This window comes from Castor canadensis, chromosome 3 (genome assembly GCF_047511655.1).
Source record: "Castor canadensis chromosome 3, mCasCan1.hap1v2, whole genome shotgun sequence".
Lineage (NCBI taxonomy): Eukaryota > Metazoa > Chordata > Mammalia > Rodentia > Castoridae > Castor > Castor canadensis.
Window position 1 is genome coordinate 70,859,814 of NC_133388.1, and position 27,522 is coordinate 70,887,335.

The 27,522-nt window shown below is 41.8% G+C and overlaps 1 non-coding gene and 1 pseudogene across 1 annotated transcript; both read right to left on the bottom strand.

Moving 5' to 3' along the window:
* Positions 1-1,262: 1,262 nt before the first annotated feature.
* On the bottom strand, positions 1,263-10,781 carry LOC109703298 (small nuclear ribonucleoprotein-associated protein N pseudogene; annotated as a pseudogene).
* On the bottom strand, positions 9,104-9,176 carry Trnaa-agc (transfer RNA alanine (anticodon AGC)). Its single transcript has one exon. It is a non-coding gene; the product is annotated as a tRNA-Ala (tRNA).
* Positions 10,782-27,522: the final 16,741 nt, after the last annotated feature.

Genomic DNA, 27,522 nt, shown 5'->3' on the forward strand with positions numbered 1-27,522 from the left:
ACCATCCCAGAATTTCAGAGAATATCTGCTGCCTACTAGCCAGGAAAGTCTTTTCTCTCAATGAGTAGAGAGATTGCAGTGATACCTCTCTGATCTCATTGTGTAAGCATATTCAGAATCAAAAAGGAATACTATCTTATTTCTAATCCCTGTGGTGTCTGGAGGCATAGCAGGAAGTCTGTTTTCAGAAAGTACACGACTCTTCTCATAGCCTGTGACAAATACACAGGGGTGAGGAGGTGGACGAGGTGTTTCTTTACTCTTCCCATTGGGGCTTTTTCCCTTTCACTAAGAGTCAGTCTTAGAGAAGAGCTGGAAAGTCCCTTCCACTCTGTGTGCCCTCCTTGGAGATGAGGCCCAGGTGGCTTGTCACAGCCTGCCTTCAGTTTGTACAATATGAGAGTCTTAGGGTAGCAAGTGTTCCTTGACTTCCCTCTCATCCTAAAATGTAAAAATGTATTACATTTTACTTCTATTTATGTTATAAACACAACATATTGTTATTTTTGTATTAAAAACAGCTTTGGGAATAAAAATTCACATACTGTACATTTCACTCATTTAACATGCATCAATAAATGGCTTTCAGCATATTACAATATTTTTAAAAATTGTGGGCACATACATAAGTTTACCATTTTGATTATTTTAGTGCACATTTCAGTGGCATTAATTATATTCACAATGCTCTGTAACCATCATCCATATCTATTTTGATTTTTTTAAATCATCCCAAACAGAAACTGTAATCATGAGGTACTAACTCACCATTCTCCTATCCTTCCATTCTCTGGTAACCTTATCTTATTATCTTATTATCTGGTAACAGATTTATTTTCTGTCTATGGATTTGCCTCTTCTAGGCACCTCATATAAGTAAAATAATACAAAACTTGTCCTTTTGTGTTTGACTCACTTCACTTAGCATAGTGTGTTAAAGGTTCATTCATGTTGTAACATGTATGAGAATGTCATTCCTTTTTAAGGCTGAATAGTATTCCATTGAATGGATAATTTTGTTTACCCATTTATTTGTTGGTGGACTATTTAAGTGTCTTTTGAGATAATAAGAAACAAGGAAAATACTCTTATGTACTTACCCAAACATTTATTATTTATGGAATTTTTCATTTGTGTAGAATTGAATTTCTTTTTTCCAGTTTAATTGCTCTATGCATTTATTATTTTCTATTAATAATGCAGAAAGAGGGAACAAAAGCTTACAATCTACATGATTTTGCAATATGCATTGCAGGGAAAAGTCACTGAATTGGATCAGCAGTCTTGTAGGGTCTAGGTGAAGGTGGATTTGTCCTTCTTGGTGGAGGTAGTCTCAGTCCTGGAGGAGGCACACATCTATTAGCATCCGTCAAGTGTGGGAGATAGGGGAGCCCAACTAACAGGCCTACTGGGGGGCTTATGCCAGATGGAGGAGGAGAGAGCTTGGAAATGGAGTGGAGTTGCACTGCCTGTAGGTGGGGGGTGAGTTCTCTGCCGTGGTGGGAACCGTGCTGGGGCTTCAGCAAAGCTGTCACTGGTAGCAATGGCAGCAGCTGCTACAAGTCCTCTTCCCTGTGGAGGACCTGCTAGGATGGCCGACTCCTCAGACAGGGCCTGCCAATCCAGCAGGAGCCAGGAGAATTGGTACACCAGCTGGGACGCGTCTGCCAGCTGCCCTCCAAACCCCAGCCTCCTGCAGCTCCAGCAAGTGGTACCTGAGCAATGCCAGTATCTTTAGGGGTGGCCCCTCCAGTCTCAGATACCATGTTCTCCCCATTCCTGGACTTCAAACCTGCCTTTCTTCCTGCTCTGGCTGCTCTGCATGCTTTCATTCCATCTTCCTGAATTCATCACAGTCACAGAGGATCAAATTCTATGCTTGTCAAAGACCTTAAAGGTGCCAATGAAGATTCAGTCATCTTGCAGGATACATCATTGTACAGTCAAGGTGCTGCACGCTTGTCCACAGTCACGACTGCACTTCTACTAAACGTCAAGTCCATAGTAAAGTTTTGGGTTCCTTAAAATCTAGGGGAAGGTCTGGGTGCCAGTAGTTCACGCCTGTAATCCTAGCTACTCAGGAGGCAGAGATCAGGAGGATCAAGGTTCAAAGCCAGCCCAGGGAAATAGTTCATGAGATCCTATCTCGAAAAAACCCTTTATGAAAAGGGCGAGTGGTTCAAGGTGAAGGCCCTGAGTTCAAGCTCCAGAACCGCAAAAAAAAAAAAAAAAATCTAGGGGAAGGCTATAGGTAAGTGTATAATGCAGGCTGTCTTAGAAACAATGCAAGCTGGACAGAAGCCTCACAAACAATGTGGAACATTGTTCGAATTTGCTTGAAATCGGCTATCTTGATGCTTCAATATTTGGGCACAGCTGATGCTCTTGACTGCCCAGGGAGACAGTCTTCCATGTTTAACTTGGACTTCCTAATCTGGCATGTGATGGTCTGCAGTCCATCTCAGGTGGAAGTGATTCTTGCTCACTCTGTTCCATTGCTGACCTCTCCTCAGGTCAAGGTGTCCACCATTTCTGGCGGCCCATATACTTGGTACCTGTTTGTGTAGACTTGTATTTCTACCTGATAATATTTTCTTTCATCCTGCATACTTTCTTTTAACATTTCTAAATGTAGCACAGGTATGCTACATTCTCTTAAGTCTGAAAATATCTTGATTTTACCTTCATTTTGGAAGAATATTTTGCTGGACATAGAATTCTAGGTTGACAGTTTTTCTCTGAGCACTTTGTAAAGGTGTCATTCTATTGTCTTCTGGCTTGCATGGCTTCTAGTGATAAGTCACTAGTAAATTGATCTCATACACACATCTTTTTTTTCCTCTTGTTGCTTTAAAAATTTTTCTCTTTGGTTAAGGGCTTGGTTGTCAGCTGATGGGCTTTTGAGAGGTGATTGGATCCTGAGGCTTCTAATATCATCAATAGACTCATCCATTTGATTAGTTCTTAGTTGAATAGACAATTAGGAGGTGGGGACTGGTTGGAGGAAGTAGGTCGCTTGGGATATACCTTTGATGGGCATATCTTTCTTTCTTTTTTTTTTTTTTGTGGTACTGGGGCTTGAACTCAGGGCCTTCACCTTGAGTCACTTTATCAGCCCTATTTTTGTGAAGGGTTTTTTGAGATAGGATACCTGGGCTGGCTTTGAACCACAATCCTCCTGAGTAGCTAGGATTACAGGTGTGAGCCACCAGCCCCTGGCTGAAAGGCATATCTTGTCCCTGGTCTCTCCTCCCTCTTTCCTGGCTGCCATGAGGTGAGCAGCTCTGCTTCACTCTGCTCTCCACTACACCCTCGCTGCCACATCGCAGGCTTGTAGCACTGGGGTGAGCCACGTGGACTGAAACTGTGAATCAGATGAAATATTTCCATGCCTGGCACTGGTGGCTCATATCTGTAATCTTAGCTACTTGAGAGGCTGAGATCAGGAGGATTGTGGTTTGAAGCCAGCCTGGGCAAATAGTTCTCAAGACCTCCATCTCCAAAATAACCACAGCAAAATAGACTAGAGATGTGGTTCAAGTGGTAGAGTGCATGCTATGCAAGTGCAAAGCCCTGAGTTCAAACCCCAGTTCCAGCAAAAAAATTTAAATATTTCCTCATTTGTTTTTCTCAGGTATTTTGTCACAGTGATGAAAGGTGACTTTCATATCAGCATTTAGCTATGATGTGAATAGGTGTAGTTTTCTTTGTATTTATTCTGCTTGAAGTTTGTAGAGTTTATTGGCTCTTGGGATCGATATATTTTAAAAAATCAAATTTGGAAACTTTTATGTAATTATATTTTCGTTATTATTCATATATAGTTTTTATTATATTACCTCATTCTCCTCTCTTTCTCTGGTACCAATAACAAATCTGTCGGAATACTTGATATTGTCCCAGGGGTCACTGAAGCTGTTAATTTTGAATTTCTGTGCTTGAACTTCTAGTTTCTATTGCCTAATCTTGAAGTTCACTGATGCTTTTTATCTATAATGAACAATACAAAAAAATTTTGAAATTTTCATTTCAAATATTGTATTTTTCAGTTCTAGACTTTCCATTTATCTGTTGAGATTACCTGTGGCTCACTCATTATGTCTATCTTATCTTTAAATGCTTGAACAAATTCATAGTAGTTGTTTTAAAGTCCTTGTTGGTGAATTCCAACATTGGTGTCATCCATAGGTCTATTTCTATTGTCCCCACCCCCTCAACCACATGCATTATGGGAAGGTCACATCTGTGAGACAGCTGCCTTTCAAATTCTAAAGAATTCTACAGAAAGCAGAGCACTAATCAATTACTTTGGGATCTCCAACTTTGAGTTAGATTTTATCAGATCCCCCAGTCTCTGATTCTCATGTTTGACTAAGTCCTTTATGTCCCTTTACAATCTTCCTTCCTTTTCTCAATTCAAAGAATTTTTCCATTCTGGCAAGAGGAGCTGGTGCAGAAAGTAGAAAAACTTGGCTCAGCTGGACCTCACTGACATCCAGTCATTGACAGTCTTTACCTGGATCAGGAGTTTTTGAACATAAAAGCCCTGAATTTAATGGCTTGGTCTTCTGTCAACTACTTCCAGCCCTCCTTTCTCATATCTCCAAGGAATGGCAGTCAATTCAAACACAATATGAGGTAGGGAGCGGCAAGATGGGGGAAGATGGAGAAAGGAAAGAAATAGGTGTTTGGTACCTCCACTTAGTACTTTTGCAACCTTTTTTTTTCAGTGAGTTCACGATCACATCAACCAGAGTTCTGCCATTAACAGCAGAACCCGTTTATAAATTACATGTTCAGTGTATGGTACTGCCTGCAGACTTCTGGGAGAACACTGCTATGTTTGAACAAATAATTTTTGAAGGTTGATTTTTATTTCAAAGGCAATCTAAAAACATTAATACAAGACAGTTTTAGATCCCCTGGCCACTGCTTTATGACTGAGAACTGCTAGCTTCTGTTTATTCATTTGCATCAGTGATATGAGACTCCTTAAAGTCACAGAGTCAATTTTAATGAAGTTCTTATTTGGAATTTGTAGCACCCGGGGATCTGTGGACTTATTCTTAATGAAGTCTACAATGAACAATGAAGATTTCTTTAAGACTCTGTGTGTCGTGTGCATTCAAGGAGCTCAATTTGTACTTTGTATATATAATAAGACAGAGGTTGTCAAGGAAATGTCAAATCTGGCTTGTGGCCTGTTTTGTGGCCTGTTTTGATATGGCTAGTCAGATGAGAATGGTTTTATATTTTTAAAGGGTTGCAAAAACATTTTGCAAACAAATAGCATCCATTCCCAAACAAAAGAAAAAGAGAAAGAGAAAAAGAATATGTGACAGAAGTTTATGAGGCCCACAAAACCTATCTGGCTTTTTATAGAAAAGTTTGTTGAGCTGGGTGCCAGTGGTTCATGCCTGTAATCCCAGCTACTCAGGAGGCAGAGATCAGGAGGATGGTGATTGGAAGCCAGTGCCAGGCAAATAGTTCATAAGACCCTATCTTGAAAATACCACCACAAAAAAGGGCTGGTGGAAAGGCTCAAGTGGTAGAGCATCCACCTAATATGTGTAAGGCCCTGTGTTCAAACTCCAGTGCTGCCAAAAAAAGAAAAAAGAAAAGCTTGCTGAGCTTTGCAGTAAAGGGAAGGGGTAGGTGGGGTAGGGGTGGGGCGGGGTGGGGAAGATAGAGATGCCTCCATCATGTAGAACCGTGACTCAAACTGATCATCTTTACTTTTTCTTGTGTTCAAAGGAAGTGATGAGGTGGGAACCATGGCCTGTGTTTATCTTCACTGAGCCTCAGCTGATGCAGGCACATTGAAGTTCATCGTGTGTGCTGTGGCAGTGCCCTGCTTTTCTCTGTGAAAGTGGGCATGGAAGAGTGGACCTCCTTCCCTAGGACACATGACCCTGAAGGCAGGAGTGAGTTCTTGAGAAAGGAACATCTCCAGCTGAGAAAGGTTGCCAGAGCCCAGCCTCCCCTGCAGAGGCAGAGGTCCGAGCCCACTGGCCATCTTGAAGCTAGGCTCTTCTCTCTCTTTACTGTCACTTGCCCACTGGAGAAGACTTGCATCCGTGAGAAAACGGAGTGTGAAAGTCATTTTCCTGCTAGGTGATCCTTCCAATCCTCTCCCAGGCCTTGGGATGCCCCTTTGGGGGTGATGGCATGTTTTATGTCAGGTATTGGTTGTGAGCAGTGACATTCATTATCGGTGTGGCTTTCAGACTATCTGTCAGCCTTCTCATGGCAATAAATAAGGGACTGTGGATCTCTAGAGATCGAAAGTCTTCTCTTTGTGTGTAATGGCCTGGTGAAAGGGGCTGAAATATAGCTCTCTCCTTTTATTCTTTTCTCATCCTGCTGGTCCATATTTAAGTGCTATTATCTGGAAATCATTCTTCTCAGCAAGAATTTGGAAGAAAGTTGCTTACAGAGGCATCGAGCAGAGGGGACAACCTGGGTAGAATCGGAATAGGAGAGCCATTGAATTCCAGGTTAAATCACCAGTCTGTCCCTTGAAACTGAAGCATAGAGAGAGGAATGCAAACAGAAAACAGTGTGTAAACATGCCAGAATGTACACTGGGAAACGTATATTGAGGGATGGTCTTGCTGTGCATGCTAAACAGCTATTTTTATGAGTTTAAATTTAATTAGCATCTGGAAATTAACAAGGCTAGAAAGAAGGGCAATGTGTTTTTAAGTGATGGCGATGGATAGGTACTGTTTGGAGCATATAGATAAATGAAGATCTAATTTGTAATGCATAATGAACCAGGTGCCTCTAAAATAATTTGTTCTTCGAGTTGTTATCATGGAACAAAACAATAGATCCATCCAAGGTCAGGCAATTACTGTTATGACTGGTTTTTTTTTGGTTAAATGTTAAAATCAGCTTTATAAAATGGATATTGATTTATATTGCTCAAATTGGGTAATGGATTTTTTTTCATTGTGATATCCTCTGTTTCTTCTTTAAGGGACAAGGCATAAAAATAATCTTTTTGGTCTTGTATCTGTTGAACATTTGTGTTAAGTGTTTAAGCAGGTAAGTGTTTGGCCAGGGTGGGCTCCTGGAGAAAGGGGAACAGACTTCTGTACCTTCTGTTCTAGTACCTTTGTCTATTGAGAGTATTTGGGTTTGGGTGATCTTTTTGGAAGAGGGCCTGAGAAATGAACTGTAGTTGGAGAGTAGAAGAAAGAAAGGGTCCAGTTTTGTTTGAAATGTTTTAATTAGTCCTTCCTTCCTTCCTTCTTTCCCTCCCTCCCTCCCTCCCTCCCTTTCCTCCATCCTTCTGGGGATCAAGATTGCCAAGCCACTTGAGTCACACCCTCAGTCCTTTGCTTTTTGTTTTTCAAGTCGAGTTATACTTTTGCCCAGTCTAGCCTTGGACAGAGATCCTCCTATCTCTACCTTCTAAGTAGCTGGGATTACAGGTATGCTGCACTACAACCTGCTCTTGCTGTTCTTTCTTTAGTCACAAACTGTATGGATCACTAAAGCATAATTTGAGCCTTCCCCTTGCATCCCAAGTGGTGCTGAATTTGGATTGAAGCCAGAGTGCTAGGGCAGGAGAACCTCGTGCCATGGATTAAAGCCAGAGGCAGTGCCATGATGAGTTTGTTCTTTGAGGAGGTTAGCCTTTGTGTTGAATATGTAAGTGTGTGGACTGAGAATGTAGTTCCTCCATTTCATGAACCCATAGAGGTGATAAAACAATGCTGTTTCTTGCTGAGCTAATCTTATGAATTAACTAGCTCAAAAGTTACACTGGGCACCCATGTAGATCATGGCTCATGGAGAAGGGGTACCCATCTGTTCATAGGTCTATAGAGTGGTACCTGTTTTAAGCATCCATCTTGCAATGAACTACTTTCTCCCTCTCTGCTCAACACTACCCTGTGACCTGGGGGAAGAGCTGTCCTGGGCAGAAGTGGAGGCCAGGACCTCAGTGTCTTTACTGATATTGGGAATGAATTTCTGCTTTTATTATTTTCTTTCTCTTATTTATTCCCAAGGAATTGCATTTTTGTGTGTCTGGGAACATGTAGGCAGGCTGTTCAGTCCATGGAAACTTAGTAACTCTTTCAGGTCTTTAAGACTATAGAAGGATGCAAAGGGTACATGGAAGGTCATCTAGTGTAGCCATTTCCAGACTTGGCCCTCTAACTAGACCCTTCTGGGGAGATTTGAAAAAGTTGGACTCTAGGTTCCACTCCTGGAAATTCTGATTTAGTCATCCCGAGGATCTAGGAGTCGATGCTTCAAAACAAAAACAAAAGCAAACAAAAACCCCTAGACAGTTATCAAAGGAAGAAGTACAAATGGCCAAAATATACATGAAGAAATGTTCAACATCCTTCACCATAGAGGAGATGCAAATCTCACCTCAGTCAGAATGGCAATCATAAAGAAAACAAACAATAACACCTCCTGAAAAGGATGTGGGGAAAAGGAACCTTTATCCACTGTTGGTGGGAATGCAGAAAACTAAATGTAGAACTGCTGTGTGATCTAGCTATGTTACCACTCCTGGGTGTATACCCTAATGAATGTAAGCCAGCACACATAGAGATACCTGTACACCCATGTTCATTGTGGCACTGTTCACAACAGAGTTATGAATCAGCCTAGGTACCTATCAATGGATGAATGGTTAAAGAAAATGTGGTATGCACACACAATGGAGTTGCATTCACATATGAAGAAATGAAATCATGTCATCTGCAGGAAAATGGATGGAACTAGAGACCATCACGTTAAGTGAAATAAGCCAGACTCAGAAAGACAAATATTGCATATTTTCTCTTAAATGCAGAATCTACACATTAAAAAAAGAATGACAAGAGTGTAAAACGGGGATTTTTTTTGGGAAGTGGGGGACCAGTGGGAGAAGGGGGCATGAATACTACTGAAGTACTTCATATGCATGTATGAAAATAGAATGATGGAACACATTAAAATTGTTTACAAAAGGCAGAGATGATAAGTAAGAACAATAGAGGGGGTAAATTGATGCAAGTGTATTGTATGTATGTGTGGAAGTGTCACAACAAAACCCCTTTGTGCAATTGATATAGACTCTGGGTTTTTTTTTTTCTGGTGGTACTGAGGTTTGAACTCAGGACCTCATGCTTGCTAGGCAGGCACTCTACCACTTGAGCCACTCCACCAGCTGTGCAATTAATATATGCCAATAAAAAAAAAGCATCCCAGTTTTAATGGCTGGTTGGGTCTGGGTGGCTCTGGCCTCTAAGGAACCCTAAGCAGGATCACATGTGGATCTTCCCAGAATGTGGAGGGCATAAATGCCCTCTTTGGGCCCCCATAGTCTTTTTTGGGGCTTTCAAAAATACAAACCCTAAACCTCTTACTACTTCCTGCCCTAGGAAACCTTCCATCTGACCCAGGTGGAAGTTGCTAGGGTTCCCAAGTCCTGGGATCAAGTTTGGTGACATGCAACCTGTTGAAGAAGGAATGTGAGCAATCCTGATCAGCCCAGGAGTGACACAGGCAAGACCTTGTGTAGCTTCCTGACTTGGGCCCTGACTTGCCCCAGGAAACCACAGCTTTCCTGCCAGCCTGAGGTGCCAAGGTCAGTGCACTAAAGAATCCACCCTGCAGAAGGAAAGGCTGGGAAAATGTTTTAACCTGGTTTGGATCCTCACAGAGGCCTGAAGGAAAATAGATTTAGTCACTTTGTTTTTGTCATTGTTTCCAAAGCTTCATAGTGAAGAATACAGGCTACAGTAGGGATGCATTTTGGTTTTGGGGTATTTTGAAATGGGGTCTCTGGCTGGGGCACACAGAGAGAAGATGACAGCAGCCTTGTGACAAGCACCTGGAATAAACTCTGGGAGATCTCCATGGTGTTTGTGTGGTTAAAGCTACCATGGGGAAGCAGTCCAACCCTTTGTTTTGGGGCAGTTTAAATAGGGCCATAAAGAGAGTTTCACATTTGTTCAAGTGCCTTTTGTGAACAATAGTTTCCATCCATTTAATAATGACCTTGGCACTCTCCTCAGAACAGCACATTTCTCAATCTGGCCCTGGCTTGGCTGAGGAGCGGTCACACTTCCTGTCCCTTTAATCTCCTCTCCCATCTGGGAAGCACCGGGTCTTTCCGGAAGACACCTGTTTTCTGGCCTGTTATTTTCAAAACTTGGGTCTCTGCTGTGTGGGAGGAGAAAAGGTAGTGCTTTCCTTTTTTTCTCAGTAATGGTGACTTGATTTCATGTCATGAAAAAGGAATTTCATTCTCCAATGAAGAAAGGAAGATTTTTGAGGAACTGAAAGCAGATTTAGAAGAAACACATAAGAGGAGAAAATAAACAGTCTTGTTTAGTTTGGAAAATTCCTGTGAGTCTTTTGGAGACTAGCTTGTATGGCAGAGTTGTCCTGGCTGAGCCCATGAGTAGGTTTCTTGGCATGAGGTAAGGAGTGAGGCTCAAATGAGCCGGGGAGCGGCTTGTGCTCCATGCAGGAACCTCATGATCATGGAATCTGAGGACTGCACATCACAGAGGCTGAGGGTCGGAGGTTTAGTGTTAATTCTCCAGCCTTGCCTCCATCCTTGTGGTGCAGTTCAGTGGAGGTTACCGATGAAATGGCCTCAGGCAACCTTTGGCAAGGGATTCCTGGCTGCACCAGTCTTTCCTGACATCACAATTCACTTCCCAGTACTGGCAATTCCCATCTGGACAACTTCCCACCAGAGTCCCAGTGACCCACACCTTCCATTCCTCCACAAAAGGAGGAGCCACCACAGACATGGGCATTGCAGGCAGCACTGTGGTGGGAGCCTGGGGGACAGCAGAGAGATTGTAGGAAATGCCAGAATAATGTAAAACCCACTTGGGAATTTACCAAAACCCAGACCAAAAAAAAGGGTCTCTGAAAAAGAATTAAGAATGTGATAAAGTGATAAACTCTTAAAATGACAACAGAATCAAGGCATGATTAGCACAGAGCTAAGTAGTGAAGGCATCCTAAAAAGGAGAGCTTACCATTCAAAGTCAAGTGATACAGTCATAACACAAATAGTGAACTGGTGGAAATAAGGTAGGGAACTGTGGCTCAATTTTTCTAAAACTCAAAGGTTGGTAAAAATCTGGTCTCATTTGTGAGAGTGTTAGTAGGACGCAGGCGGGATTGTCCCCATGCTGTGAACAAGGAAATGGAGGCGGGGGCTGAGCCATTGTTTCTAGCATGTTCGTTGCAGAACTGGACTCAGGAGTCCCATGTCAGGAGGAATCTCAACTTGTTGTAGGAGCTTACAGGCACTGTGCCAGAAACTGGGGATTCGAGGATCAATCAAGCACCACCTGACGTGCCACCTCCCATGTGACGTTAGAAATCCTCTGGGTTCTCACAGGACATTTTCAGTCCCCTATAGAGTGCCTGCCACATGACTCACAATGACCTGTTCGTGGGTTTGTCCCATCAGGAGATGGAGAGCTTCTCTAAAAACGCTTAACGTTTTTTGGATGAGTGAATGCAGGCCCATGAAGGGTGACGATGACTGTCGTAAGGGTGAATCGTTCAGTGGAGAAGACATGATGGTGGTGAGACCTGGTGAGATGTTGGTTACCTCTGCCCTGGGTTCAGCTTCTGTCACTGATTTTGGTTTGTTCCTGTGCCCTGCAGCTTCCTAGAGAATCTAATTCCTGCGGAGAGGTAGCTGTGCAGTCATCTTTGAAGACTGGATTCCTGAAAAGCTGGAACCAGAACGAGCAGGTGTTTTGGAATGCTTAGTTGGTGCAAACAAGGGCTGCATTTCTACATTCTGACATAACAAGATAGAAACTTCCCCAACATTTGCCTATTTTTTTAAACTCTAGAAAGCCAATGGCATTTCTTATTTCCTCCACTAAATAAATGCAAAAATTATTTAAGGAATGAAATCGGACCATTTATATGGAAGAGTGTGGTCTCAGAATTGGCACTTATTCCTTGACACCTGTCCTCCCCTTCTTCCACAGTAATAGAAACCCAGGGTTTGGTTTAGGTGCTGAGATGCCCAGAACAAAGACGGTATCTCCCAGCTTTCCTTCCAGCTATGTTGGGCCACTAAGATCTGACTAATAGATGGTAAGGGAAGTATTGAGTGCAACCTATAGGAGATGTTCCTACAGGAAAAGTAGTATGTGCTTTTCTTTTTCTTTTTTTTTCCTCCCTGTTTGCAGGAATATAGATGTGATAATTTAACTCCAGCAGCCATTGTGGGCAACGAGGTGATTTTGGGAATGTGAGCTGCACAGAGGTGAATAGCAAGATAAGAGAAGCCTGAGTCCCCAGAGAGCATAACACCCCATTCCAGTTCTGGACTTACCAATTCCTATACTTTTTTGAAAATGAAAGAGAAATAAATTAATTTGTTTAAGCTACATTTGTTTTTGATTATTCTCTTATTCAGAGTGGACTCTAATTCTAACATAGCAACTGTGAGTAGAGAGGAATGTTTTGATTTCTTTCAACTAGGCAGGGTATAAGTCTGTGTCTGAGCAGGGAACCTGCACTTAGCATTCATGCACCCTGAAGCCAGCACTCCCCTGGGAGTTTGACAGATAGCATAGGCTCAGCTGCAGTTTGAGCCCCAGGCAGAAGTGTGTGGCTTGGATTATGTGAGGTCTTTGGTCAGGGAGGCACATAGTGGAGTGGAGAGAGCATGGGCCTGAGATCAGAGAGACGTGAGTTAAAATACTGAATCTGTCAATTATTTGGGTAAAGATTCTGTGATTGTTAGAATCAGGTATCAGCTACTGAGATTATGTCAGTAAGTGATATATTCTAGTGAAAATGTAACATATTTTTATAGTACATTAAGTGTTGACAGGCCCTTTTATATTCAAAGTTTATAAACCTTTTACTGTTAGGATTAAGAGTAATGCATGGATTAAAATGCTGTCTAAGTGCTGGTGGGGTGACTCCAGTGGGAGAGCACCTGCCTAATAAGTGCGAGGCCCTGAGTTCAAATTCCAGTGCTGCCAACCCCTCCCCCAAACAAACAAACAAAAAATGCTATCTAAACAAATCCCCACTGATGGAAATGTAGAGCTAAAAGCAAAGCCTTTTAGTGTAAAAATTTCTTTCAATACCTGAGATATTTTTGCTCAACAATAAGTATAAAGTGATGTTTTTTTCCTTTTGTAACAAACTAAAAATAAGTCTCTATTATTCAATGGGACTTTAAGTAACTGTATTGGGTTAGGAGTCTCAATCTCCGAAAACAGAACCATGAATGCTAATTTTAATAAAAAGGAATCCCCTTCAGGGTGTTAGTACTTTCTGGAGTTTCCAGGAAGACCAGAGCCAAAGGCTGGGAGGTCTCCAGCCAAGACAGTACAGCCCAGAGCAGCTCCAACTGTAACCACTGGTCTTGTGGAAACCCCATTCCCTATCTTCTGCATGGCACCTATGAGTTGGGGACTGGACATTAGTCCCTTAGCCACAGCTGCCACAGAAGAGACGCTGTCACCATCCCCACATGGTTACAGTCTTGTATGCTACTTAGCAGAATTTAGGCCACTTGTAGCTTTGAAGCTTTCCTGACTACAGAACTGGGGCATCTTCATGTGTTAGCCAGACGTTTTGTTGCTGTGACAAAAAAAAAAAAAAAAAAAAAGAAATTCCTGGCAGAAACAGACTCATAGTTTCAGAGGTTTTAGTTCATCTTGGGGTGGTATGGTGGGGAGAGAGAGAGGAGAGAGAGAAACTGAGAGAGAGAGAGAAACAGAGAGAGAGAATCTGAGAGAGAAACTGAAAGAGAGAAACTGAGAAGGGAGAGAGACAGAGAGAGAAGGAAAGAGAGAGAGAGAGAAGGACTTTCTCCTTCTTCCCCTTTTATTGCATTGGGATGGTGCCATTTGGTTAATCCTTTCTGGAAATGCTACCCCTCCCCACCCCCCCTTGCCATACACACCCACACACTAGAAATGTGCCTTGCTTACCTCCTCAATGCTATTGGGTTGACCATCCAGATTAATCATCACACTTAGCCTGTTTTTCCAGATGCAGAACCTGAGAGAAGGGCTCAAATGTGGGTAATTTATTTTGGGAGGTGATACCAGGAAATAGAAGTTGGGAATAAGGAAAAACCTTATACCAGAGATGATGACAATTTCTTTAAATCTGACAAGCTCAAGTTTTCCCAGCATCAGTGGAAATATGGACTCAAGAGTTTAATACAATTCAGTATGGAAAGAAATTCAACAGTCATGAGGATTAACTGTACAAACCATACCTGTAGGGATGGCTGGAGATGGGGAGAAGGGGCAGGGGGCAACCACAATAGGATATAGGGCTTGAGACAGGACAGGGACTGTGAGAAGCCAAAGAATGGGACATTTGGGCTCTGATGGGTCTTGATGGTGCCTGTTTGCACCTGGAGGAGGGGAGGGTCATTTGAGATGGTACTGTGTGTGCTGCCTTCTTCTCAGAGATCAGTGATATCTTCCCCTGAGATCAAGAATACTGAGAAGGGACAAATGTAGGATGGGGATGGGAGGGGTGATGAGTTCATCTTGTACACACTGAGCTAGAGGTGCCATGGAGGTATACAGTAGCCCATTAGGAAGGGGATCTGGAGTCAGGAGAGAGGGCAGGGTTTGGATACAGGTGTCAGAATCTTAAGCAATTAGGGGAGGGTGAAAGAAAAGGAAATGACAAAGGAGACTGAGAATCCCCATATACCCTTGCCAGGCCAGGTATGTCATTTACAAGTTCCTTGAAGCAGATCTCAGGCACAGACCTAGGTGCTGTCATTGCCAAGTCATTCTGATCCCTGGAAGTCTATCCTCCCAAGAGACATGGTGTCCCTCACTGTTTCCAATGCCTCTAGGTCCTTGAAGACAATTAGCCAGGACCTCTTGTCTATTTTTGAAACACATTTTACTCCTAATCACTACTGCCCAATATAGTGGGAATAATAAAATAAATAAATCTGGAAGATACAGAGGATCTTAAAAAAATTTGTATAGTCCTGATTTCCACTTTGTGTTCCTGACTCCCTTGCTGAGAGAGTAACTGGAATTCTTTTTGAATCTCTGTCTTCTGTTTTTCACACCCGAGATAGAGAACAGAGAATATTAACCTTCTCTCTCCTTCTGAGTCCCTTCTTGGGGAGGAGTTGATTTTGCAAAAGCCAGTTTTCCAGCACAGGCTTATGGATGCAGTATGGATGAAAAGACATGTCTCTCATTCCTACATGGGCAACTTGCAGGCATTGGCTCCTGCTCAGGGTAGGTACAGGACTAACTCTGACTGGGAAAAAGGGGTTTCAAGAAAGAGTTAGCTGTCGAAAGTGTCTGATGCTGTATGGAGGTTGATTCAGGGAGAAGGGGTCATTAAGATTCGAAGTCAAGTAGTGACTGGCTGCCTCCAGGGAATGGACTTCATTAGAGTGACAGAGTACAGAGTGTGCTGTGCTCTTCCAGCTTAAAGCTAGGCAAGGTAATAGTTGTAAGAATAACTTAAGCCACTGAAAAAGTTGTCTGAGCCCAAGATCTTGGTGACAGTATAGCTATAGTAGGGGAAATATATCAACTTATGTGAATAATGTAAGAATTGTGTGTGTATGTGTGTGTGTGTGTGTGTGTGTGTGTAAAGATAAGGGCAGATTCAAACCAAATCACCATTCAAGGAGCAAAAGGAACCAGTGGAAACTCAGAGGAAATCTTTGTGTACTGTCTGGAGCAGAAAACGGGTGCGTTGAAATGATGATATTTCCTATACTGGCATATCTAGAACATTCTTCCTTGGGGAGGTGACTTGTTATATGTGATGAAGTCTCTCTTCACCATCATAATTGTAACTTTTGAAAGATTATCACTATTGCCTGCTGAAATAATCACAATATATACCAATTTCACCTACTCCCACCTCCTAGATCTCTTCTAGCAAGTGACCACAGGCATTTATGTACCTCACTGGATGAACATCCTATGCATTTTTTTAAAAGAAAAAATTAGTTTTTACATGTTATTAAAAATGCTTAAAATAAAGATCAAGGCCCTTTAAAAATGTTGAAAACACTGAAAGTTTACAGGATTAGTTAAGGAGAAATTTCAAGCATTTCAATGTCGAATAATAATCCTGGTATCAAAGGCAAAAGGGCTGGAGACATAACTCAGTGTTGAGTGCTGGCCTACCATGTGCAAAGCCGTGGGTACAACCCCCAGCACTACAAAATAAAGAGACAGATAGATAGATAGAGGAATAAAACAAGCAAGAAGAAGAGTACTTGAATTGGAGAGACAGACTCATCCTTCCCAGTGACACTACTTGTTAAACATTATATTTTGTGCCTGAGTTAGTGTCTTTGAACACTCTCTTTTCCATCTTTCCACACACACGGTTTATATTCATTATTCTAGATGGAATCTTTCTACACCCTAACCTTCCTTCCTACTTCCTGCCCTCTATTTAGGCTCTTCCCAGTGGAGAGATACCAAGCCAACACAAGCAAACAGTTGGACTGGAGGCTTAGAAGAGGGCCCAATTCAAAACAAAACAAAACAAAAAAAACACTTGAGGAACTGAACATGAAACCTTAGAGTAGGAAATATTTAGGTACAGAAGGCAGCATTAAGAGGCAGTTACTACCTTTTCTTCATACAACTACTTTGGGATTCCCCAATGCTCTGAATAACCCTCAGAGTAAGCTGAGCCTGACAGAAAAGGCAGAGCATAGCTGGGCCCAAGCATTTGGCATCCAAAATGTATGCTCATAAGAAGTCCTAAAAAGAAAAAAAAAATGGCAAGATTAACAACTGGCTTCCATTTCTCTCTTTCTCTTTCCTTCCTTTCTTGCATCTTTTCCTCTCTCCTTCTCCCCTCCCCTCTCTTCCTACTTTTACCAGATCTTTATTGCACACTTACTAGGTTCCAGGCCTTCTCCCAGGGACTGAGAGCAGAAAATGGTTGTGTTTGATTTTTTTTTTTTTGGCAGTACTGGGGATTGAACTCAGGCAGGCACTCTACCGCTTGAGCCACTGTGCCAGCAGTGGTTGTGTTTGAGGACCACAATCACCCTATAGCATAATAGGACCAGGATGGAGAGAAGTACAGGTTGCTATAGCAACCACAGATGGGTCATCTCATTCAGAAATAAACTAGTGCAGGGCAAGACTCAAGGTGGGATCTGGTTTCTGAGTAGTTGTGGGAACAATGAAGAGCAGGTGCCATTTAGGAGGTGGAAATGGAAAAGGGGGATAAGGAATAAGAAGGAGGCAGGAAAAGTTCCTTGGTTCCTGGCTGGTACATCTGTGTGGGTGGGACCTACAACAGAAGAAACACTTTTGGGAAAAAAGATAATTTATATTAGGCATACGAGTTTAAGGTATAGTAAGTTATTTTAGCAGCTGTGAATTTGGCTATCTATTTTCTAGTCTGAATGTTTGGTCTCTGCATTTCTCTGTAATACCTTATACTTATTATTAACTCTGATAGAAAAATAATAAATAATAACAAGGTGGCAGAATAATTGTCTCTCTCCCATCACCCTCTTTGTCACTTTTAATCCTCACCCCAGATACAGAGAATCTTATAGTATGAAAAAAAAAATCAAACTATGCTGTGAAGCAGTCATTATTAGGCAGAGATAGGTTTAAAGACCTACTTAGAAGACTGAAGTCCCAGGCCTGCTCCTGTGGAAGGCTGTAGGCAGGTGCTCACCAAGAAGAGTCCAGATCACATGGTGTGATGCTGGCAGACAGGGAGAAAGGGGAGAAAGATGAGAAGAGAAAAGGAGAGAAAAAGAGAGAGAGAGAGAGAGAGAGGTTCTAGAATTCAGAACACAACTTCCAAGCACAGGAGCAGCAACCCTTCAGAAAGGCAGAGCAGAAGTGTAGGTGAGCCTGCAGAGGGGCCTAGGAGGAATATGGAACTTTGTGCCTGGTGTTTTCTAATTCCTCTGCAAAGAAGGAAGCAAAGCCATCTGTTGAGAGTAAGGGTGTAAGAGGTGGGATTGGGGATTGAAAACAAAGGAAGTTTGCTGACTAAGGATGGTGGCCATGGATTTTAGTAGCAGCCCAAATGTGGGACTCATGTCCTATCATTACCACTCAGGTGGTTCCAAATTTTCACTCTCATAAATAGAACAGAGAAGGAATGATTGGCTCAAAATGAAGGGCTAGGGATGTAGTTCAGGTGTAGAATAAGTGCCTAGCATGCATGAGACCTGGGGCTCAGTCCCCAAGACTGCATAACAGCAACAACAACAAAGAACACAACAAGCTTAAAGTGGGAGAAAAAAAAAAAACCCTCTAATATTTCTCAAGAAGTGGTCCAACGAGAATAGATTCATAGTTAGCAATATCTGAAAAAGACATGGATAACTAATGTCAATATTTTACAATCAGATTTTATATCAAGTAAATTCTTTCCTTTTGACAAATTTACTTTGAGCCAAATTGCTTCTACCAAATAAACTTTTGGTTAGGCCACTTGCAGTTGGGTTTTGTGGGACAGATGTAAAATATGGACAAATAAACAAGAGCCTATCATATTGAAATTTTTCATTTTTTCAAGCCTTAGTATTACCTTTTGGTGTGAAGAAGAATGATTTCTACAGTTGGAAAAATAAGAACGTTAGGTAGCTGTCTTTTATTTGGAAACAGAAGTGCCTGCTTTCCCATCCAGAAAGCTCAGAGACAGCTCAGCATCATGAAAACTGCACGACTGTGTAGTTGAATTTCTAGAATTCTCCCAGCGCTCCCAAATTCACTGTAAGATTTACTATTGTAAAGAATTATCTAACTTATGTATTTTTTTTTATTTGGCAGCACTGGGGTTTGAACTCAGGGCTTTCCAATTGTTGGTGCAGGCATTTTGCCACTTGAGCCACTCACCAGCCCTAAAATTTGAGCAGTGTATGATTCTATTAGTAAATAAGAGGGAATAAAACCATACAATACCAAATTTTAGTAAACTTTAGGGACTTCTAAAATAGCAATAGTTTAAATAGGAGTCTATTTTATTTTCTTTTTGAAATTCAGTTTATAAGACTGGTAGCTAAGTTAGTGCAGTAATAAACATATAAAATTTTCTGTTTGAATTAGTTATATGAGCTCAATTAGTTTAGAGTTTATTTTCTTTCACTACTGCTGAAACTGGAAGAAAACTCACAGGAATTATAAATCAAATACAAGGACTGTACATAACCTATGCATAGGTGAGTAAGAATTGAAACCCCTAGTTCATATTGCCTTATCAGATGATGCAGAGCATCCAGAACCTCCCGGGTGGTGGTAGAATCTCTCTAGCGGGCACCCCACCAAGAAGGAAGGCCAGTTCCACCATAGTCCAGAGAGAGGACCCCTCTGTAGAATCAGTCCTCCAGTCCTTGAATTGTTTCCATTTAATCAAAACAAAAAACAAACAAACAAAAACACCCCTTTCTTTACTTTTTCTCTGCCTGCTATCCAGATACTTTAGTTACCTGTTGACCTATTTTTTCCCCTAAAATTGGAATTATTTGTCCTTTGCTGGAGATACCAAGAAGTCACTTGTGTTTCCTTATTTTTATGTTGCAGAGGCACACGGGACTCACAAATTACAAATATGCAACTCACTTGGCCAGCTGAGTGGGGAGCAAGCACAACTCCAGAATGATGGCAGCCCACAGAGGCTGCTGGGAGTCCAGAAAAGTCTCCTTCACTGTTCTGTCCATACACAGTGGAGTCTTTCTGCTTCACAGTTTCATATCCTCCTCAAAACCTCCTTCACATTTGACATGGAAGCAGGATATGCACTTTCCATCATTACTTAGGATTTGTTTAAAGGTTTTATTTTGGAAATTTCCTTTCTGTGCCTATATATTCTTTTTTGAAAGGATCTGTTCTAAACATATAGAATGTTTTATTTTTAAATCAAAGAATGTGTAACAATTATAGTTATTGTGTCTATATTTAATACCAGCAGAGTTCATATAAGTTTCCTTAACATTAGTTTAATTTAAACTTCTTATTACTCTTACCTGATTAACTCCTTCTTTGTTCCTTGGCCATTTCTGTCTTAAATTCTATCCAGAAAATTCTATATGAAGGACATATTTTATAAACTTCCCGTGATGTTTCCTTTATTATAGTTCATTACCGTAGACTCTCCTTCTGATATTTGTTATTCTTTGAATACATGGGCTAGTAAAGCAGCAGTTGTGTTGGTAATGAGAACAGCATGAGGTGAGGGCTAGTGGACTCCACTGATTTTAGTACTTTCTAGTGGTGATGCTAACTATTCCTCAGCAAGTGGGACTTAGCTCAACACTGTACATCATGACTGCAAAGAAGTGTTGGAGTTATGTTTCCCCTGGGCAAGGTGAAAAGTCAGAGTGAGATTGATTCTGAATTCTTTATTATTTTTCCCCCATTAAGTGTGAATTGGCCATCATTCTTCCTGTAAGAAATTCTGCAAAGTAATTCTATCACTTAAAAGTCTTTGAGGTTGTCCGTGTCTCATTATCTAATACATAATATAGGACAAACCCAGCATTCAACAACTACTCAAAAAATATCGTGTGCCAGCAATTAAACTTGATCTTGAGACAGAGACAAATTTAGGCTTTTGCTTATAGGAGCTGTAGTTTGTTGGAGAAAGCAAATATGTATTAAGTGTCAGACTAGAGCTAATTCTATCTGAGGGAGTCCCCAAAGCCTTCGCAATGGTGGTGGTATCTTAGCAGATCAGTCATAGAAGGAGGACTAGAACTTTGCTGTATAATGGAAAATTGTGTGTGAATATTTGTAAGATTCAACAGTAAGAAGCTTTGCTTAAAATGCTTAAAATGGATAGAGGCAGATTGCAGGTATATGGACACATATCAGGTTATCTTCTCAGTCTACAGTAAATCCTCATTTCTGGTTACTGTTCTTGTCCTCTCCCCAACCGCATGAATCTGCTGTCAGTCATATTTTGCTCAGATCCCCAGAGCTGCAGATTCTGTTGACTGGAACAGAATTGGTGTGTGATCAGTCTGGCCTCAAGATACTTTTTCCCAGCTTTGGCCAAATAGAATGATTTAGGAATGAGTATATGACCCAAGCTCACTGGGCACAATCCCTCTCCAGAGAATTAGGTTTGGGAAGAGGGAGAAAGAGTGTAAAGAAGAGCAAGCAAAAGATACACCACAGATAAAAATGAACTCAATGTGGATCACTGGAGAAAGCCCCAAAACTCTTAGAAGAAATCATAGGAAAGAATCTCTATGACCTTGAATTTGACAAAGGTTTCTTTGATAAGACATAGTAAGTGGGGACCATAGGAGAAAAAAAATGATAAATTGAATTCCCTAAAAATTAAAAGCTGCTCTTCAGAATATACTATTAAGAAAAGCAAAAGACAAGCCACAGTCTGGGGAAATTGTTTGCAAAACACGTAGTTGATAAAGGACTCATATCTAGAATGCGTGAAAACCCTGTGTCTGTGTGTTGCTGGGAATCAAGTCCAGGGTCTCACATGTGCCAGGCAAGAGCTCTGCCACTGAGCTATACCACCAGCCTCTAGACTATATAAAAACTCTTAGGAAGACAAACCCCAAAGGCCGACCAAAGAAAGAGTTAAACCATTCACCAAAGAAGAGCTTTGAATGGCAAATAAACACAAGTGACGATGTTCAGTATTTATGAAGTCAATGCAAACTAAAACCACAATGAGACACCAGTGCGTATGTGTTAGAATGGTTAAAATTAAAAAGACTGACCTGACCAAACCAAGTGTTTGAGAGGCCGTGAAGCAGCTAGCATGTTGATAATTTCTGTGGAGACATGGAATGGTATGGCCACTTGGGCAAACAGTTTGAGTTTCTTATAAAATTAAACATACAGCTAATATGACCAAGCAACCCATTTCTAAGTGTTTATTCAAGAGAAATGAAAACATAAACACGTCCACACAAAGACCTCTATGGAATGTTCGTAGCAGCTTGATTCATAGCTCCAAACTGGAAACATTCCAAATGTCCATCAACGAGGGACAAATTGTGGTCTGTTTATACAATGTGAAATTACTAAATAACAAAAAAGGAGCTAACCACCAAAACTCATAACAGCAACATGCTCTCCGAAACACTATGCTGAGTGAGAAAAGTCATATTACATACTGCATGATTTCACATATAGGAACTTCCAGAAAAGTTAAACTTCTAGGAATAGAAAACAGACCGGTGATTCCAGGGTTGAAAACTGAGGATTAACTGATAAGAACACAAAGGAACTCTTTGAGATAATGGAAATCTGTATTTTAATTGTGGTGGTAGTTGTATGACTATATACATTTGTAAAACCTCATGAATCACACACTTAACAAAGAGTACTTCTTATTGTATGTAAATAAAACTCCATTAAAACAGACCGAAAAATAAGTAAGGGAGGAGGGGAGGAGCCTAGGAGATAAAACTTAGGTTGCATTGTGAATGGCAAATGGCAAAATGGGAAAATAAGGCCTGTAGAGAGTAGGAGAAGATTAAGTGGACATGCAGAAAAACCAAAGGAGAATATGGAGAGAGACTTTTAAAGCTTTTGAATCCCTAGCTCTTACACATAGCTGAGGCCCAGCTGTGTGCCTGCCCTGAAGTCCTTGCCCTTATTACAATAAAGCCTCTCTTTTTTAGTCTAAGCTGCCTCATGGTTTTCAGTTACTTGCAATCAAAGGAGTCCTAGTTAGTAAGGAAATGGTCACCTTTGGAGGGTATTTCCTGTATATAATCTTCAGGGACAGAGAATTTTTGCACTTTGCATGAGGAACATATATTTGGGAAACTATTCTTGTCAGGAATTCCTAAGAATAGTAGAATACTGGAGTTGTAACCCCAACTTCTAAGCTTGTCTCCATGACACACTAGTAGTTTACTCTTGGGCAAGACTCCTTGTCTCACCAAATTTCCTCTTTCTCACATGTAGAAGGAGGAATTTAACGGATGTCTTTCAAGCTTTATATGCAAATTAGATAAACAGCCCAATATTTATACGAATGGAACTTCTCGGGCTGACATGGAGGGAACTCTCCATGTCTATCTATCTACTTGGAGGTCAGGAATGTAGACATACAGTTAATGTGAAGGTATTGTTGTGTTTGGAAGATTGAAGAGTGGGATATTCATTGGAATATAAATATAGGAACCAAGAATGTAAGCGTAGCTGTAAGATGATGGCAGAGGAAGCTGGACCTAAAAATAAATGTTTGGAGCTGAAGTATAAACAGGGTGGCTGAGGTAGTGTTGTCAGCAAACTCATCTTTTATCCTTCATCCTGGGGCTCCAGGATCGTTGTTCTGCTCACTGGACAGACGACAGTAAAAAGGAAAGTGGACCATGGAACTTCAGAGTGAACTGGGGGAATTGAAGCATGAAAGATTAGTCACCAAGCCAGTTCTGTCCCTCATGACCCTCAAATGAAGACGGAGCTGCTGGATGGATTGAAAGTCTCTTTGGGCCTTATCGTGGCAGAGGTGGCTAACTGTCCACTAAAAGGTTGTGTTCATATTTCCCAGCACCCCTTGCTTCTTGGTATGATCCTGTAAGAATTCTTGCTGCTGAAGTGTGAACCACAGTATTGTGTGACATTGATAGATTGTGTCTGTCATTTGTCTATTGCCCCAGATCTACTTCCTTACCCCTCCCAGGCCCTGCTCATTCAGTAGGGGATTGGTTCCTTGCCTAGTTCTGGCTAGGCTGGGCCAGTTGGGAGGCATCAGCAAGAGATCAGAAGCAGGGCATTTTCAGCCTGATCTCTTGACTTCAAGTGACCTCTTTGTGGTCTCAGCTCCAATATTCTAAGTTTCTATTATTATAATCTGAAAATATAAATATCTCTACAACGATAATATTTGAAGCACTTATTTGGTCATTTATATTATGAAGACGGGGGAGGGGGAAGGACAGGGGCTCCTTCCTAGGACTCTCTGAGAAGCCTTGAAGTAGAAGCCTTGAGGCAACAATGAGGGTAAAAAGGAATGTGAAGAAATCCTGTGCACTGACTTAATTAGCTGCTCTCCTCACCCTTTCCTTGCCAGAAGGGGCCAGTGAAATGCATTGGCCCAATACGCTACTTCTTATCGCTGCATGGGAAACACTTCTCAATTTTTTTTTTAAATAAGCTTTCTTTATGTGAACATATTCCATACAATTCACTTATTTAAAGTGTATGATTAATAGCTTTTAGTATATTTACAGAGCTGAGCAATCATCACTAGTCAATTTTAGCATCTTTTTATTACCCTAGAAAGAAATCTCCAGCCCCTTAGCTGTTGCTTCCTACCATCCTGCCATTCCCTTCCCCCTCCCCATCCTAGGCAATCATTAATTTACTCTCTGTCTCTTAGCTATTCCTGTTCTGAACATTAAAAAATAAAAAGGAATCATACAATATATGATCCATTGTGGCATTCACTTGTAATGTTTTCAAATTTTATCCATGTTGTAGCATGTTTCTGTACGTCTTTCCTCTTTAAGAAGAATGAGGAAGAGGCCAGGGGGGAGGCCCAGTACGGATGTTTCATCCATTTATCAACTGATGGATCTCTGAGTTGTTTCCACTCTTTAGCTACCATGAATAATGCTGTCATAAACATCCATGTGGAAATTTTCATGTAGACACACATTTTCATTTCCCTTGGGTGTGTCCCTAGACATGTCATCGCTGGGTCATCTGATGATTGATGTTTAACTCTGTCCAGTTGGAGACAGCACTTCTTGCCTCTGTGCTCCTTACTTCCATTTTACTCTCAGGAACTTGGATTCGAAGCGTGTGTACTGATTTTTACCCATGAACTTTTTATTCACCCGTATCCGTGTGTATGTGTTTGTTTTGGCCTGTGTTAGTGAGAGGTCATCCTGTTTTGTATGTTGTTATGAGCTAGTCCTCTGCATTCTTTCTTCCATTTTGTTCAGTGTAGATGGATTTCCTTCTCTTTCTGACTTTTGTTTAAAATCTTACGAGTTATAGAAACAACAAGAGGGAAAATCCAATTAGTATACTAAAGCCTGGGACCGACAGTGAGGTTAGCAAGAGGCCAGGGAGAGGTGTGTGGGAAGAACCTCAGTTCCTGGAACAAAGGGGATGCTGCAGGTCTCAATGGCACAGCCCCTTGTGCCTGGGCGGCTCTCCAGGCCTCCGCCCAGCACTCACTGGCTCTCTGAGCCCTACGTGCTGCCCTGCATACAGTGAGACACCTGCATACGGTGATTGCCAAGGGCCCAGAAGCTGTTTGTGACTCCATATCCTGTTTGGGAATTGTTTCACGTGAAATCAGCAACTCTTCCCTGCATTAAAACAATGTTTTTTAAGGGGAAAAAAAGGAGCAGAGGACCAGCAAGGATTCTTGCTTAGAGAAGCAGTACATGTGTTGCAGCCTCACTCTGCTCAGCCACACCTGCCCCTTGTGACCGTACCTCCCTCTGCCTGCTTCCTCTCAGGGCTGAGGCTGGAGGATGGCAGTGAGACCCCCTTCTGTCAGCAGGCCAGGAGGAATCAGGGGAGTAACATGTGTCCTGGCATCTTTTCCCTCTGCTCCTGGGTCAACTTTCCTTCTTTTTGTTATTCATTTCAATAAACACTTATTGAGGGTCATTATGGGCCAGCACTGCCCTGGGCAGTGGGACACAGACCTGGTCTCTGCCCTCGTGGGATTTACAACCCCTTGTTCCTCTTTCCTTCCTACCTTCTTTTTTTTTCTCACTGTCCATTCCTTTCTCTTCTTCTTATACGGTTCTATTTTTTGTGTTAAAGAGGCACAGGTTTTTGTTTTAAAAAGATATTTCCATGTCAGTGTTTCATTCTCTGGACTCCCACAGAGGGAATTTACAGTTGGGAGGCTTTGGCACAGCCAAAGGGCTAACCCTGTGTCCCCAGTGCCCTCCTTTCTTGAAGAGGATAAAGCAGAACCCAAAGTCAATATCAAGAAACATGGCAGCCACATATCCTCCACATCTATACTCTTGCTGCTGACTGCAAGAGAAGGTGATGCTGCCCAGAGAAGCTGACAAGCTCTAGGGAGGGATGGTGTGTGTGTGTGTATGTGTGTAGGGAGTGTCTGGGGAAGTAGCACAGAGATGCACTGACTGGAGGCATCAGAAGTCTCCTGCACCCAGTTGGGCCATTTGACTTGCCTCTGGATACAGTCCTCACGTTTGCTCTTAAAAACGGCTTCTATCTCCCTTGGAATTCTTGGTCAAGACTCCATTAGGGTTGTGGTTCTTACTGTCTTTTCTATATTGAGGCAATTAAACCCAAGTCCAAGACCCTGCTTCTGACTTGACTAATCCAAGGACTGCTCCTCCTCATAGTAGGATGGAAATCATAGACTTTGCCTCTGCCTGAGTTGTCTCTTATCCCTGAGAAAGCACAACTGTATCCCTGTCTTCTGTTGAGTTTCTGCCTGCGGGATGGCCAAAAGTCCTAATCAGAATGTGGAGAAGAATTTAAAGGCATGCCCTTCAAACTATTGGCAGTAAAGTATTTGACTATACATTTCCAATCATTTGTGGACTGATCATTTTTGTGAAACACAATAAAAATACTCAGAAATGGAAAAAGTGTTGAATAGCACAATGAAACACACTGTGTAATTAATGTATGCTAATAAAAAAATGGAAAAGGCAAAGACATATAAAACACTAGCTTTGGTTTTTTTTAAAAAAATCAGATGTGATAGATACTAAATTCCTCTGAAAAATTGTTCTAGTGGTCCCTAGACTCTTGCTTTGTTTCTGACTAGACTCTTGCTTTGTTGCAGACTAGACTCTTGCTTTGTTGCAGACTGATAGTGTTCTGGGAACCACACTCTGGTCCCCACTGTGTTCCCCTGCCCCATTGGGTTAGCCAGCTCCACCTTTGGCTGGAGGGTGGGCTGAGTGCAGGCTGGGGAAGTTTCTTCCCAATAGAATGGAGTGAGGGGTAGAAATCTGTGTGTTCTAACATTCAGGGTTTCTTAGATAGCAATTTGGGTATTCAGGAGCCTAATCCATTCCAGTTGATTCTGAAATCCATAGAAAGTCTACACTAGTAGGCCTAGGAAGTGCAGAAGCCCAGGCAGTTCCAAGGAGCTCAGCATCCCAAGTTCATGAACCTTCACTTAGGATGCCACAAGGCTCAGTACCTGACTCCCTCGGTCTCTGTACCTCTTGGTATAAATTGTACAGAGAGAGATTTGAAATGACCTCCACAAACTCATGTGTTGAGTGCTAGTTCCTCAGCTGGTGGCAGTCTGGACCAAGGGCAGCTCTTGGCGCAAGCTGCTGCCTGTGGGAGGTCTGCCAAGAATGTGCCAGTTCTCAAGCAGGAGAAAGGTCTAATCATAAAATTGCAGGGACAAATTCCTGGCTGTGCCCGGGGCATCGGCTCATCCCCCTGGGTCTCTAAGTGTGCTGAAATGTGGCTCCTGGTGTAGCTACTCAGCAAACAAGTCTCCAGGGAAAGCACTGACCTGTGATTTATGTGTCATAAAAAGACCGGGATGTTTGATGCCTACACTTATCTGCCTGAGAGGAAACGCTAAATGAGAGCTAATGGATCCTCGCGCCTAATG